This window comes from Accipiter gentilis, chromosome 12, assembly GCF_929443795.1.
Source record: "Accipiter gentilis chromosome 12, bAccGen1.1, whole genome shotgun sequence".
Taxonomy (NCBI): Eukaryota; Metazoa; Chordata; class Aves; order Accipitriformes; family Accipitridae; genus Astur; species Astur gentilis.
Window position 1 is genome coordinate 34,018,320 of NC_064891.1, and position 13,172 is coordinate 34,031,491.

Sequence of the window (13,172 nt, forward strand, 5' to 3'; positions counted from 1 at the left end):
GTGTGGGCACGTGCTGATGCACACGCTTACCGGTACACCTGCGGCCGCTTCTGTGCCCACATCCCAGCCAGCCTGAGCGCACCAGGCACAGCCCAAAGACTGTCTGTGCTGTTGAACTCATCGATGCCACCACCACGTCACAGAGGATTTGAACCTGCTTGTCATGTGTGTGGATGTGTGAGTGTTAACAGGCAGTGCTGGGCTGGAGATTAGGTTTGTTATTCTAACTCTGCTTTTTACTTCTTAAAAGATACACCATGCAATTTGCCTCTGCCTCTTCCTCTTCCTCTTCTTCTCTTCCCCTCTGCCCTTGCTACCGAATGGCCCCATAACCCCCATTTCCTTATGGGGGGGAAAAGAGGGAAGACCAAGAAAAAGTTAGACCTTGATTTGAGCAGCCGAGCAATCCCGTCAGGTCTGGCCTTGCTCTCCCTGGAAGCCCATGCACCAATATTGATTGCAGCAAGGCAGGGAGCTCCCCCCTGGGGTATTTCTGCTGGCACCCTCAGCTTGCCGCTGGAGCAGCTGGGACTGCACTGGAGTAAATAGAAATGTAGCAGCAGCTGTGCTCATAATTCTTTGAGAGAGGTGGGGAAATGTAAAATTTTGCCTCCCTTCCACGGGACGGAGCTTTGCCTTTGCTGCAGTAACAGCTCACGGGAGATGCTTTCTGGGAGGCAGGGCGAGCTGCGGGAGCCGGGCTGAGCTGCCAGGGCTCTGCGGGATTCACCGCCTGGATATAATACACGGCCAGGGTTCAGCCTGAATGGGCAGCTCGCCTTGTGTGGTCACAGGAGCGATTTGCCGAGAAGGCCTAAGATGAATTGCTTCGCCTCCCGAGAGGCCCAGGAGCGGGGGGAGCCCAGCCCCAGCCCAGCTGTGCCTGCGGTTTCTGCCACCCCTCGCCGGGGGGGCTCTGCCCCGCGGGAACGCTGCTCCCGGGAGGTTTTTAATGGGGAGCCCAGCTTTGGGTCAGGATCATGACCGGCGCTGGGGCATCCAGCGGAGCTGTGGTAGTGAAGGAGAGGTTTTGGTGAGGATGCTTTAGCCAGGGGAGGAGTGCTGAAACACCGCTTAAAACATGCACCACCACAAATAAGTGCCCGGCAGCTTTGGGGGGTATCCAGGTACTAAAAAAGTCCTGAGCGCAGCCCTAATCAAATGCATGCCAGCATCACTCGCTGTGCTGGGAAATGTGCCGTCAATCCGTCCCTCAATCCCTTCATCGGAAGACGCGAGGAGAGGACCTAGAAGCAAAAAGCCCGGCGAGCCAGGACTGGGTGCGTATGGAGGAGGCGAGCATGGGGTGCTGAGTGCGTGGCCGTGCCCCCGTGGGTCCCCCTGGGTTCCTGGCCGTGCCCACGGCCCCAGCTGGGGTCTCCTCCCTCGTCGCAGCCGCCTCAGCGGAGCACCCTGGCCCCTCAAGAGGTGAAGTTGCTCCTTGTAGCCCTTCCCAGCAGCTGAGGAGCCCGGTGGGGTGTCAGGGATCTGGCCACATCTCCAGGAAAGGCCCTGCAGGGACACCCTGCTCCAGCCGTGGGACTGGCGTGGGAGAGCTGCGGCGTGAAACAGCGCCTGTGCTGACTCTGAGGCTTTGCGCTACGTGATGCTGCTCTGGGCTCTCTGTTTCGGGTTTTGGTGACATTTTTGCTTCGTTCCTGCTCTCATGGACACCTGTCACAACCAGCTCTCAAGCCCGCTTTTACTTGGTCCTCAGGTGGGGACTCCTGAGGGCGGAGTGGAAAAGAGGACGTCAACCTCCACCAGGCAGCGGCAGCTTCTTTGCCCGGAGTGTGCAAGGAAGGGCCAAAGCTGTGCAGCAATAAACGGGGGCTGCTCCGGCGTGGTGGCTGTCTCCCACACCGGTGTCTCTGTTGCACCGTGGGCTTGACCTCCAGCTTCATTGCCCATATATCGATCCAAATATGTATTGCTGTCTTTGCACGGGCTGCTCTTGCAGACCAGCACCCCTCTCCCGCTCCCTTCCCAAGTCCTTGGGGCACTGGCCACTGCCGTTGCCGGCAGGGCTGTGGGCAGCAGCGTGCCTGTGCCCACACGTGCCGGGGAAGGGGTGACCAACCGCTCCCGGTGTTGAACCATCAACCTGTGCCAAGCGGCGCAGAGAGCACGAGTGGGCTGGTCCACAGCAGCGTGCCTTGCCTTACAGCCACCGGCTGGTTTCTAGTGGGTCGATTGAACCATGTTTCCCTTAACAAAGTGGCTGTATAATGCCCACCTTTGAAAATGTCGTGCTTACTGGAAAAGTGATTTTTCTATGTGGGTGCCGATGGTATCGACATTGCGTGTGAGTATTGCAGGGTGGACCTGTAGTCTGGGCTCTGCCTTCACGCAGGAGGGTCTCCAAGTCAACTGTATTTCAGATGCTGGCAGCAACTGGGGTAGGAGTAATTTGCTGAGCTGGGGTGTCGCTCAGCAATGAGCGGCGGGTGACAGCCGTGATCGAAAGGGACATTTATTTGCCTTTAGGATGGAAGGGACGTGACACCTCTTGTCAAATCCCATCTTTGCGAATTTGAGCCGTGAGGCAATAAGGCGGAGGTCGTGGCAAAAGGTCAGACAAAGCAGTGCTCTGCCTAGGTGGGCATTTGCCTGGGTGTTGCAATGGCACGCATGCGGCACGGGACGGTGGCAAGCGCGAGGAGCGGCTGGTTGACCTTCTGCAGGCCGCTCCCCTTAACAGCTCAAGTGTTTTTGCCAATAACGGCTTACACGCTGTTTCGACGTGTGCACAGTTGATTTTACACCTCGGTGGTATTTTACACCACGAGATTTACTCAGAAGACCAAGGGATGCTTCATGTGTGGCTCTCTGGTTTGATGGTGCCCCACGTGGGTTTTTGGTGCTTTGGAGGCCTCTTTGAGAACTGGAGGTGTGCAGTCTTTCTGAAATACATGAGTATGGATTTTTAAAATGGATTTAAAAAATCTCTTTGTTTAATTACGGACTTAGGTCTGTAGTTGAGCTCTGGTAGTCAACACGGACTGAAGCAACGCCAACTAAAAGTGACCATCAGCCGTGGGCCATAAGAGACTCCCACGACCTGCTCTGCTGCTGTAAACGTAGAGTTAAAGGTGGGTGACTAAATGGATCAGGAAAACACAGGTGAAGGACCTCCACGCCCGGGGAGGTGAATCCTGCTGGGCTGCAGCCCAGTGCCCGTCCTGGGTCTCATTCCCACCTCTCCCGCTGCCAGTGACACCACGGCCACCCCGCGAGGCTGTGGCGTGCGTGCAAGCCCTTCCCTTGCCCTTTCCTTCTCCGGCCCTGCCTGCGCTGCTAAAAGCTGCTCTTTTTCAGCATTCGTGGAAAAACCAAGCCTGCGGTTTACAAAGACCCACTCAGCTCCTCTTTTCCCATCAGTAAACGCATATAACCAGCACTTCGCACCATTACACCTCCTTAGAGATGCAGAAAACACATAGGTTGTTTGTTTTCACATATACCTACCTAATTGATGGGTTGAGAAAGGGGAGGCGGGAAGGGAACTTCAGCCCTATTAAACTGTTGGGAATTGCGTGCGTTAGATTAGGAGTGTTTGTATTATAAATACTGCGAGGAGCTGAGGAGGTGAGCGTGCTGGCTCTCGGCATCCGGGATAAAACCGCCGGTGATGGTGGAGCCCTTTATAAACATTTGCATTTTTCCAGATGCAGGGGATAGTTAATCCAAACTACACGCCTGGAATTTAGCTCCTGTGGCCGCCGGCAGCGTTGCCCCCACACTGGGATGGGGCCTTAGGCAGCAGGGACGGGATGTGCACGCATCCATCCCTGCCTTGCCTGCCCAGTCCTGTTTTCCAGAGGAGCTGCTGGCAAGCTGCTCCCGGGCTGTAAATACCCACAATATCTGCAGGTGGATTTTTAAATCTAGAATTCAGCTTTGCAGCTCTGATCTATTTATATACAGTCTGTGAGGCAGAAGTATATTCAGGTGAATTTTTCAGGGACCAGAGAGATTTGTGGCTTATTTATAGATGAGCATAAGAAAAAAACCCTCCAAAAGCCACCCAGAGTTGGTGGTTTGTTGTGGTTTTTTTCACTTCATGGCCACGCACCACGCTACTGCTTAACTAGGAGAGCGGCTGAAGCAGACCCAGACAAGCGTCTGAGAAGCCATGTTCATATTTCTCAGGTAACACTGACGGGTTTTTCTTTCTGGGAGCACGGCTGCATCCTGCGGGGTCATGGCACCTGCGGAGAAAAGCACAGTCATTACGGAAACCAGAACCAAACGGGTTCCACTCCGTCTTCTCCTCGTTTCAGGGAGTTGTGGTGAAATTCAGAAGGACAAAACCTCCTTTCGGAGCCTTTTGCTTTTATCCTGACGGATGGGCCGACACCAGGCGAGTGCTCCGAGGTTAAGACATTCCTCCCCGTGCTTCTCCCCGGACCCACGTCCTTAATTGTGGGCTGCTGTTCCCCACCCCCTGCCTCCAGCTCAGGCCAGCCGAGCAGTTGAGGGCATTTCGGAGAGTTGTCAGGTGGATTGGGCCGTGCTAAATGAAGTGTGCAGGGAGGAGAGGGGGGGAAAGAAAAATACCAGGGCTGCATGCCGGTTCTTCAACCTCTGGTAGGGTGACAACCTCGCAAGGGCGGCGGAGCTAAACGTGGCTAAAACGGATCCTCTGGGGTGGTGACTCTCCACTTGTCATCTCCAGCACAGAGCTGAACTCAGCCTGGCCGCCTGTAAAGCCAGAGGAGCGTATGCATGTATTAGCGGTTACCTTTCCCCTAATAAAAAAAAAGAAAAAAAAAAAAAGGGAGAGCGCGAGGTCCTTTAGCAAGTTATTGCTTTTATACGCCGCACCTCTGTGCGCTGAGCTGAGACAGCTTCCTCTGTGCATTCAACTGAAAACAAAGAGTGAGAAGGAGAATGAAAGAGCAGGATGCAGCCTTCCCCACCGCCGGCTCTCAAACCTGAGCCTCGCTCCGCTGCCTGCCTGCCTGCCTGCGTCGGGGGGACACGCTGCCCTGGGTGCGGGGGTCTGCAGGGGGGGACCCATCAACCTGCGCTCTCCTGCCAGCCCTCAGCACCTCCGAAAGAGGAAGGGGAAAGGATGACTGGGCGCAATTATGCAATAACTAAAAAACAACCCACCCCCCCCGCCCTCAAAAATAATAATAATTAAAAAAAATCCCACCCTACGCAGGATCGCTCGGGCAATGATTTCAATGTGCACAAACCGGTCTAAAATGGAGAGCATTGCAGAACCATGGTCTGGTGTCTCTTAGGTAAAATGGGTGCGTTATCTGCAGTAATATAGCGATCTGGCTCTTTCACCTCCACTGCTCCGCCGGCATGGAGGCGATTGCAGACAATGTGCCATCCCTCGCTCCCTCCACTTTTAATTCCTCCCCCCCTCCCCGTGAATCTATGCAATTTTCCGTTAATAAAAAAATAAGAAAGGAACTAAGCTCTTCCTCAGAAATCTAGACATTAGCATACTCGCCCTAATACTTTAATCCCCATCATTGTTTATAATCGGGCTACACACCAGGTTACGCACAGCGCCGACTGATTTATGAATGTATATATATATTTTTGTTTTAATTGAAACGGCAACATTTAGGTTCCACCTTAACAGTGCACCTTAAAAGATTATCTCGGTTATTTCACAGGCACCGAGCCGGCACTAATAGTCCAAGGCAGATATTGAAAAGCAGCACAGGGCCAGGCAGATCTATTAGAAATTCCCATCCACGCGCCTCATACATATTGATTTCTGACACCAAGCAGCAGTGAAAGCCCCCGTGGGAATAATATATTTAGCAGGGTTCGCTGCGAGGAGGTCACAGAGTGCATACAGATTAGCTACAGAGGACCAAGGCACTAGTGTTGGAGCCAAATGCTAGATTTTATATCATTTTAATCTGAACTTTTATAATCCTTTTAGTTCTTCTTTCTCTGGATGGCAGAGGAAAGGCTCCTCCGCACGTATCATGCATCTTTTTTTTTTTTTTCTTTTCTTTATTCCTCCTATAAATGTGCAAATGCTGTTGTAATGGGGAGGAACGTACCCTTAGCATTAGCAGGAAGAGGGACAAACAGATTTGGGGTTTATATATAGGTACGTGTGCGTGTGCGTATATGCATTATATACATATATGTGCCTGCTTGTGGATAATAATGGTCATTTCAGCTGGAGACATCTTTATTTGAAGGTTTCCTTCCATAGGGGGTGGGAGGGGGGCGTCTGTAAATCTCCGGCTCCAGTTTTAATGTGCAGAAATAAAGAACCGCCGTAAGACCTTCTTTTATTTTATTTTTATCCCAGAGCTTAATTGAGCAGAAGTTGCATTTATGCTGTTGAGCCTCGGAAAGCAACAACAACAACAACAAAAATACCTCAACAGTTTTAATTACCTTTCTGCATATGCTGATGGGGAGGAAATGCCTGCTCATTATGCGGCGAGGTGTTGTGGCTGGCTGAGCCCGCGGGGTCGCAGGGGGCCGGGCGGGGGTTTGGGGGCTGGAGGGGTGCCAGCATTGCGGAGGGAAAGGTTAGAGTTGACACACTTTGACACGAGAGTGAAATGCGCTCCGACAACAAAGAAAACCAGGAGGTTGCAGCTAAACAGACACAAAAGCTTCTTACGGGCGTCTTGCGGGCGACAGAAACACACTGGATCCCCCCACCCCTTTCTTTTTTTTCTTTTTTTTTTTTTTTTTTTTAGGAAAAGTTCTCCAATCTTCCCCGTAACTGGTCAGTATTCCCATACTGCTCCAACCCGCCTAGAGCGAGGGCTGGATTTTCACCCACCGCCTCAAAGAATTAAACCCTGAACCGCCACCACCTGCGCCGCACCGAAGCAGGGGCCGGTTCCCACCCGGGAGGCGAAAACTCATTTCAGGCTTGTTTTCTAATTTGCGACCTGAAAGGGAGGAGCAGCTTTCCCGGCTTCTGTTGTCCCTCAAGCCGGTAAGGTGCTGTACCTTGGGCTAGTAGAGGCTGCAAGCGCTGCTTTTTTTTTTTTTTTTTTTTTTTTTTTTTTTTAATTTTAGCTCTTTGGACGTTGTACCCCCCTGTACCTCAAGCGGTGGAGCGGCCATGGGGATGGGGTGTCATGCGGGAGAAAACCCAGAAGCCTGCAAGACGTGCTGGGGAAGGAAGCAAATGGATCAGAAAAGCCCTGGTGGGTGCTGTAATGCTCCCCAGCGCCTGGGGAAGGACCCCCACCTCCCTTTGCCCCCCCCAAACCTCCCCCCTGCAGCGTGGGGCAAGCGGGAGGCGGGCACGGTGGCCGGGTCTGGCTGTTTGTCAGAGGCGAGAAGGGACCCCCGGGGGTCCCCGGCCTGGGGTGGGGGGCAGCGCTGAGGGAGGACTGGGGCGGATGCTCCCAGGACCCACTGTATAAAATAAAATAAAATAAGATAAAATAAAATAAAATATGCCCGGACTCCCTTGCCCCCTCCCCGGGCTGTGCGTCCCAGCTGCGCCCTCGCCCCAACCGCCGATGTCCCCTGTGCATTTAAGGAAGAAACGGGCTTTTCTTCTGCTGGATGAGACGAACTAAGTCGGCAGCTCAGGGGAAACGAGGGGAAGAACCCGGCCCATCATGCCTGGGGAGGGGGGCCCTGCTGGGGCTGGCCCCGGGTCTCCCCAGACTCCCAGTTGCCTGTGGGGTACCCTGGGGGCTGCCCGGCAGTGAGCTGGGTGGCGTTGGGTGGGCAGGGGTGCCCGGGTCCCAGACCTCCAGCCGTGTGACGGCAGGCGTTGGGGGCTGCGACAGCCCAGCCGGGCTGTCCCCGGGACATTCCGGGTAAGGAGCGAGGTGTTTGGTGCCGTGCAGAGGGCCCACACGTGGGTTTGGTGCGGGGTCGGGTACCGCCTTTCCAGGGCGCGCGCTGTCCTCGTGTCCGCTGACTGCTGCCGGCGTCATCGTGCCTGACCAACTGGTCATGGCTCCGGTGCAGGTGGCCGGAGCTGGCTGGGGGTCCTCCCCTCCTCCAGCAGAAGCACAAAGAGCAGCTCAGTCCTTCCCATCCCGAAAACTGAATTTATATCCACTTCTGTCCTTCGTGTGCATCTTGAAGCTGTTGGCGAGGCATTTCTGCTTTGAATAGCAAGCTGCGGTGAAGTCATACGTGCCGTCGCTGTTGGCTGTTTGAACATAGGATTTATTTCCCAGAGTGGGTTGTCTGTTTCACTCTTGATACTTAAGAAGTCCCAGACCAGACCAACACAGGACGGGTGATGTTAATCACCGTTGCAGCCCACCTACATCTGTGCCATGGTATGAGGAGATATCTGTTCGGATAATCAGACAAAAAGAGGGTTCACTATCAGTTTGTTAATATTGTAGCTGGCCCTGCTCCTGCCTCAACCAAACCCACTTCTGAACAGCGTCAATGCGTTTATTCATGCTTCTTATGGTCAGCTTCAATGACTGCAACCACATCTGAGCTGCTAGGCCTGCCCTAGAAGACCTAAAATGTGGTCACCACACAGTCTTCATCCAGTCTTCTACCTTCCAAACCTGATGTCTGCTCCACGGTATTATGAAGTGGAATGAAGCAGCCAACATGCTCTGTGCTTCTTAAAGGCTGAGCTATGATGGGAGCAACAGAACTGCTTAGTTTGAATCCCTTAGCCACCATCAGATCTTGCAGATGCTTTGCATTTTAATTAAGAATAATCTCTTTAAATGGTGACACTAGCAAAGAGGTCTCTTCATCAGATTTAACCTCCTGTACCATAAAACCCAGCATTTCTCGTGAGTTGTGCTTCATTGTGCCAAGTGCTGCTATTTTGCAGAAGAGTTTAGCGGGACCTGTCTGTGTGCAGCCCAGTCCTTTGACATTTGGAAATTACTAGGCCCATGTTATGTTTGCATTGCTAGTGAGGTTACTCAGTTGAGCGGCTGCCTGGAACCAAGTCCCACCTGCAAAATTTGTTCTTTGTGTGAGCTGGAAGTCAGCGCTTGGGCACAATGCAGGTGTTGCCAAGGACCTCACTTGTCAAATAAAATATTTATAAACCCTTAATTATCTTTGTCAAGATAAAAGATTGGGATTTCTCCTCTGTTGTTTAGTATTGGATACTTTAAATTACATCTGAAAACACCATATTCATTGATCTTAAAAAACTAGTGGAAGGGGTGCCTGGTGCAAAAGTACTTCGGAATGGGGGCCTTTACAGCAACCGCAGCTTGTTCTGTATCAATAAGGATACTGAATGGAAAACCACATTTTAGGTTTATACACCCCCTCAAATACCTGGCCACACGTTTTGGTTTACTCAGGACTCCAGCCCAGCACCAGTCCATCCACCCACCACTTAAAACAAGATTGCTACTGAGAACTTGGGACCTGATCTGCCTCAGATTTTGATTTTTTTTTTGTTTGTTCATATTTGAAGATCTCCATCTAAGTGGCAAACAGACCCAGAATACCGAGGTGAGGTCACGGCTGGCCCTCGGCCGGGCTCTTCTGCGGAAGAGCCCTGTTTCCTTCTGTGTCTGGAGGAAACAACTTCGCTCGTTCCTAAGTTGTGGTTGTCAAAATTCACCCTTCATCCCCTGGAGCACTCTTTGTTGCTCCTTAGCTAGAACCGTGCAAATCCTTGAAGGCTGCAGCTGTTTAATCTGAAAACTTTCTGTCTCTCTTACAGCACAAGCCCTGTGCGTGACTCCCCCGGCGCCACTCTTGAACTCGAAGCACACCCGGAGAGGTGCCGCCGCGGAGCGTAGGCTGATGGCGGTGGGTTCGGTCAGGAAGCTCCTGGTACTCTAGCGGGAAATGGGTCCTTGTCAGTAATGAGAAAAATCTGTATTCGGACCTGTTATGGGCTGCTGTGCAGGGACTGAAGTCTGTCGAGGCCAAGCGACCGCTGAGGTCAAAGTGAGGTGGGCAGGCTGAGGGCGTGCGGGGTGGTCTGGAGAGCGGAGGGGCAGCCTGGTTGGTGTTGGCGGTTGTGAGGTCCCATTGCCCGCGCAGCTGGTAGGCCGGTAGCGGCACTGGCTTCGGTACGTGCTTGTGAGGTCGCTTCTGCAGGAGGAGCTGAGAAGTCAGCAAAAGACCCAGACCCGGAGTATGAGGTCATTTCCGTCAGCAGCCTTCGCACGTGACATCAGCATGTGCTCGTGACATCACTTTTCCCTGAGAAGCTGATTGGCCAGCAGCAGACCCATGTGGTTTTGAGGTACCTCCTGCCCGAGCAGCTCACAGGGCAGCTGATGGCAGGGGGCTGAGGTATGAGGTCACTCTTCACCCAGCAACTGATTGGCTGACGGCAGGCACATTCCTGGAGTATGTGGTCGTGACGTTACTCCCGACAGGCCAGCAGCAGGACGATGGCCCTGCCCGGGGTCCACACCAGCTGCCTGCGGTTGTTGAGGGCCGTTTCTGGCCTTGGGGTGGCTCCTGACACCCTGGCCAGTTTGGGATGGGTTGCTGCCCATCCGCCCCTCTCACGGCTGTGGTGGCTGGTGCCTTGTTGTGAGCCCAGACATCCTCACGACAAAGAGGTCGCTCCAAAATTCTCATCTTGCATGTGCTTGGTGTGTATCCACGTGCCACAACGTGCCTTTTTTCCCCTCTCTCGTTTCCCCCTCCTTCCCCCAAATTGTTAAAACCTAGAGGTTTGCGGGCTGCGCTGAGTGAGGGATTACTTCTGGGTGACGCGCCAGGACGTACCTGGGCCCTGACTCTGTGACACAGTGACCAGATGTGGCGTTGCCCCTTGGAGAGCAAGGCCAAGGAAAAATAGGGGATGCAAACTAACTTCACGCTCTCGGAGGTCTCATTCCAGTGAGGCAGGAATCAATAAATTCTTCTTTGTCTTTTCTGACTTGGTGGGAGTTTGATGGCTGCTTCCTTAGACCAGTCCTTGGGTGACTGATTTTCACTCAGATGGACAAAATTCCCTCAACACTTGTACCCAGGCAACATTTATTTCCTCTACAGTACTGTAATGAATCTCAGATACAAGTGGCCTGAGCTTTTCTGGCATATAGATATGATCTCTTAAGCACCACGTTCCTGAAAGATGCTTTTGATTGTCAGGGATAGTCAACATCATCTAACAAAACTGGTCTAGTCACAGGTGCCCACAAGTATATTGCGGTCTTTGAGGGGCTGCATGTTTTTTGTAGGAGTTTTGGGGGGTTCAGGGTTTGGGGTTTTTTTTGTATTTTTGTATTTTTAATTTTTATAGTGCAGACCTGAATACTGCTTGCATCATTCCCAATTAAACATAGATCTTTTATTTTTTTAAGAAGTAGTCTCCACTCAGGATTTCTTCCTCTTGAAAAGGGAGTCCCCAGCAGATACCGTCAAAATCTCCCGAACTGATTTTTGGGGGTCTTGGGATAATCTAGAGATGTTCCTCCTCGATGGAGACCATTGTGTTGGTCAACACGAATGCAGCGGCCTGAGTTTCTGTGTGGAGGAGGAGAGCAGGCAGTGGGGCAGACAGGCCTGCATAAGTCCCTGCTCCTCAGACCCTGGCTTCGAAAGGGCTACACCATGGCTGGATTCACATCTGGCTTACGCTTAAATGCATCTACACACACGCCAGCTTCCTACTGTTTATACAGCTGGGTTTTTACACACCAAGCTTGTTCTGGGCTTTTGTCTCATCATGTGGTAAAAAGCTGAGGCTTCGTGGTATTTCTTTTGGCACGCTACCTCGCAGGCGGGGATATCTGAAAATGAGCAGCGTTGGTACTGGAGGAATACCCGGTCCACATGGGCATCCCACCCCTTCTGGTTTCAAAGTACCACCTTGTTTTATACCCATATATTTATATTTGTTATATATTTATGCATTTATATACATCCATAAATTTATATACATCCTTATATATATATATATATAATTTTATTGAGCAGTTCTAAGAGATGCAAAGGAAACGTCTTATTCTGATGCAGATATGCACATCATCTTGTCTGTATCAACTACAACTCTACCCTATGTGTAGTTTCAGCTCAGGTTAGGGCAAATAATGGAAAATGGTGAAAGTTAACAGCTAAAGTGTGTCCCTCTGCTTGTGTCAGAAAGGGAACGCAGTACGATGCAACCTGTCCAAGGTGGCCTTGGGCGTGCTGGAAAGAGGTGTTTGAGACAGCAAGTAAGGAAGACAAGCAGACTTTATCAACAGGAAGTACTTTGTTTAAAATGTGAAGCTAGAAGTTGGGTTAGGAGAGTCAATGCATAAAATTATGTTGTTCGTAACTCATAGAAAGAAAAAGAACAGTGATGGACATCAATAAACTGAAAGATTTGGTAGATGAAGCCCTATGAGAAGTAGGGCTGTAGTCAGTAAGTAGAAAAGAAATACCATGGCGCTGTGGGGGCAAAATGAGTAAGTCCAAAGCATAAAATGAGACACAACCTACAAATGACATAAAAAAAAAAGTTCCACATGTAATTCAGTTACTTCTCATGATGATCATGAAAAGGGTGGCCCACTGTTAAATGAGGTGGGAAAGCCAGTATTAGGTGATGTCAAGAAGACAAAAGCGCTCTGCAGTTTTGGGGTTTTTTTCTCCAGCTTTACCCATGTCATCACCAATGAACGTTTTTTAGGTTGACAGTGTTCATCTCAGCAACCAGGAGGTCAAATTTAGGGTGGAAGAAGAAGAGAGCAGGTTATTTTCCACTAGGCTGGATCTGAGGGAGCTCACAGAAACAGTTGTTGAGCTGTTGGCAATTTTTTTTTTTTTCCGAGAACTGGTGGAGACGAGGTGAGGTTCCGGAAGCCTGGGAGAGCATAACCAGAGTGCCCATATTTGAAAAAAAGGCAAACCAAGGGGGCCAAGGAGCTGTAGACCAGTCAGTCTACTTAGAGCATGAAAAAATGCTGGAACAAATAATCAAGCAAATTATTTATGAGCCTCTGGAATATAGCACGGAGATAAGTAACAGCCAACAGGGATTTGTCAAGAACAAATCATGTCAAACTCACCTTATTTCCTCCTATGACAGGGCAATAAGCCTTGTGGAGAGGCAATGAATATCATATATCTTCGCTCAGTGAGGCTTCTGACACCGTCTCATGCCACACTCTCCTGAAGATGCCACGGGGACGCGGACCAGGAAAGGGAGAAAGCCACTCACGATGAGCCATTACCCGTGTGCCCCACAGCGTTTTCGTGAATCCCTTTGGGATAGGCAAGGGGGGGCAGAGGCGTTGAGGGACGAGAGGCAG

General features: G+C 51.4%; 1 protein-coding gene across 3 annotated transcripts in view; it reads left to right on the forward strand.

Annotated features, from left to right (window-relative positions):
• Positions 1–10,012, forward strand: part of CXXC4 (CXXC finger protein 4) — a 39,854-nt gene extending 29,842 nt beyond the window's left edge. The window contains exons 2-4 of one of the 3 annotated variants that reach the window (XR_007507890.1): positions 6,696–6,940; positions 7,024–7,154; positions 9,632–10,012. The gene's annotated coding sequence lies outside the window, so the exon portion shown is untranslated. Of the gene's footprint in view, positions 1–6,695; positions 6,941–7,023; positions 7,405–9,631 lie in introns of those variants that run through there. The other 2 variants (XR_007507889.1, XR_007507891.1) reach the window with 2 other exon arrangements.
• The last annotated feature ends 3,160 nt before the right edge of the window (positions 10,013–13,172 follow it).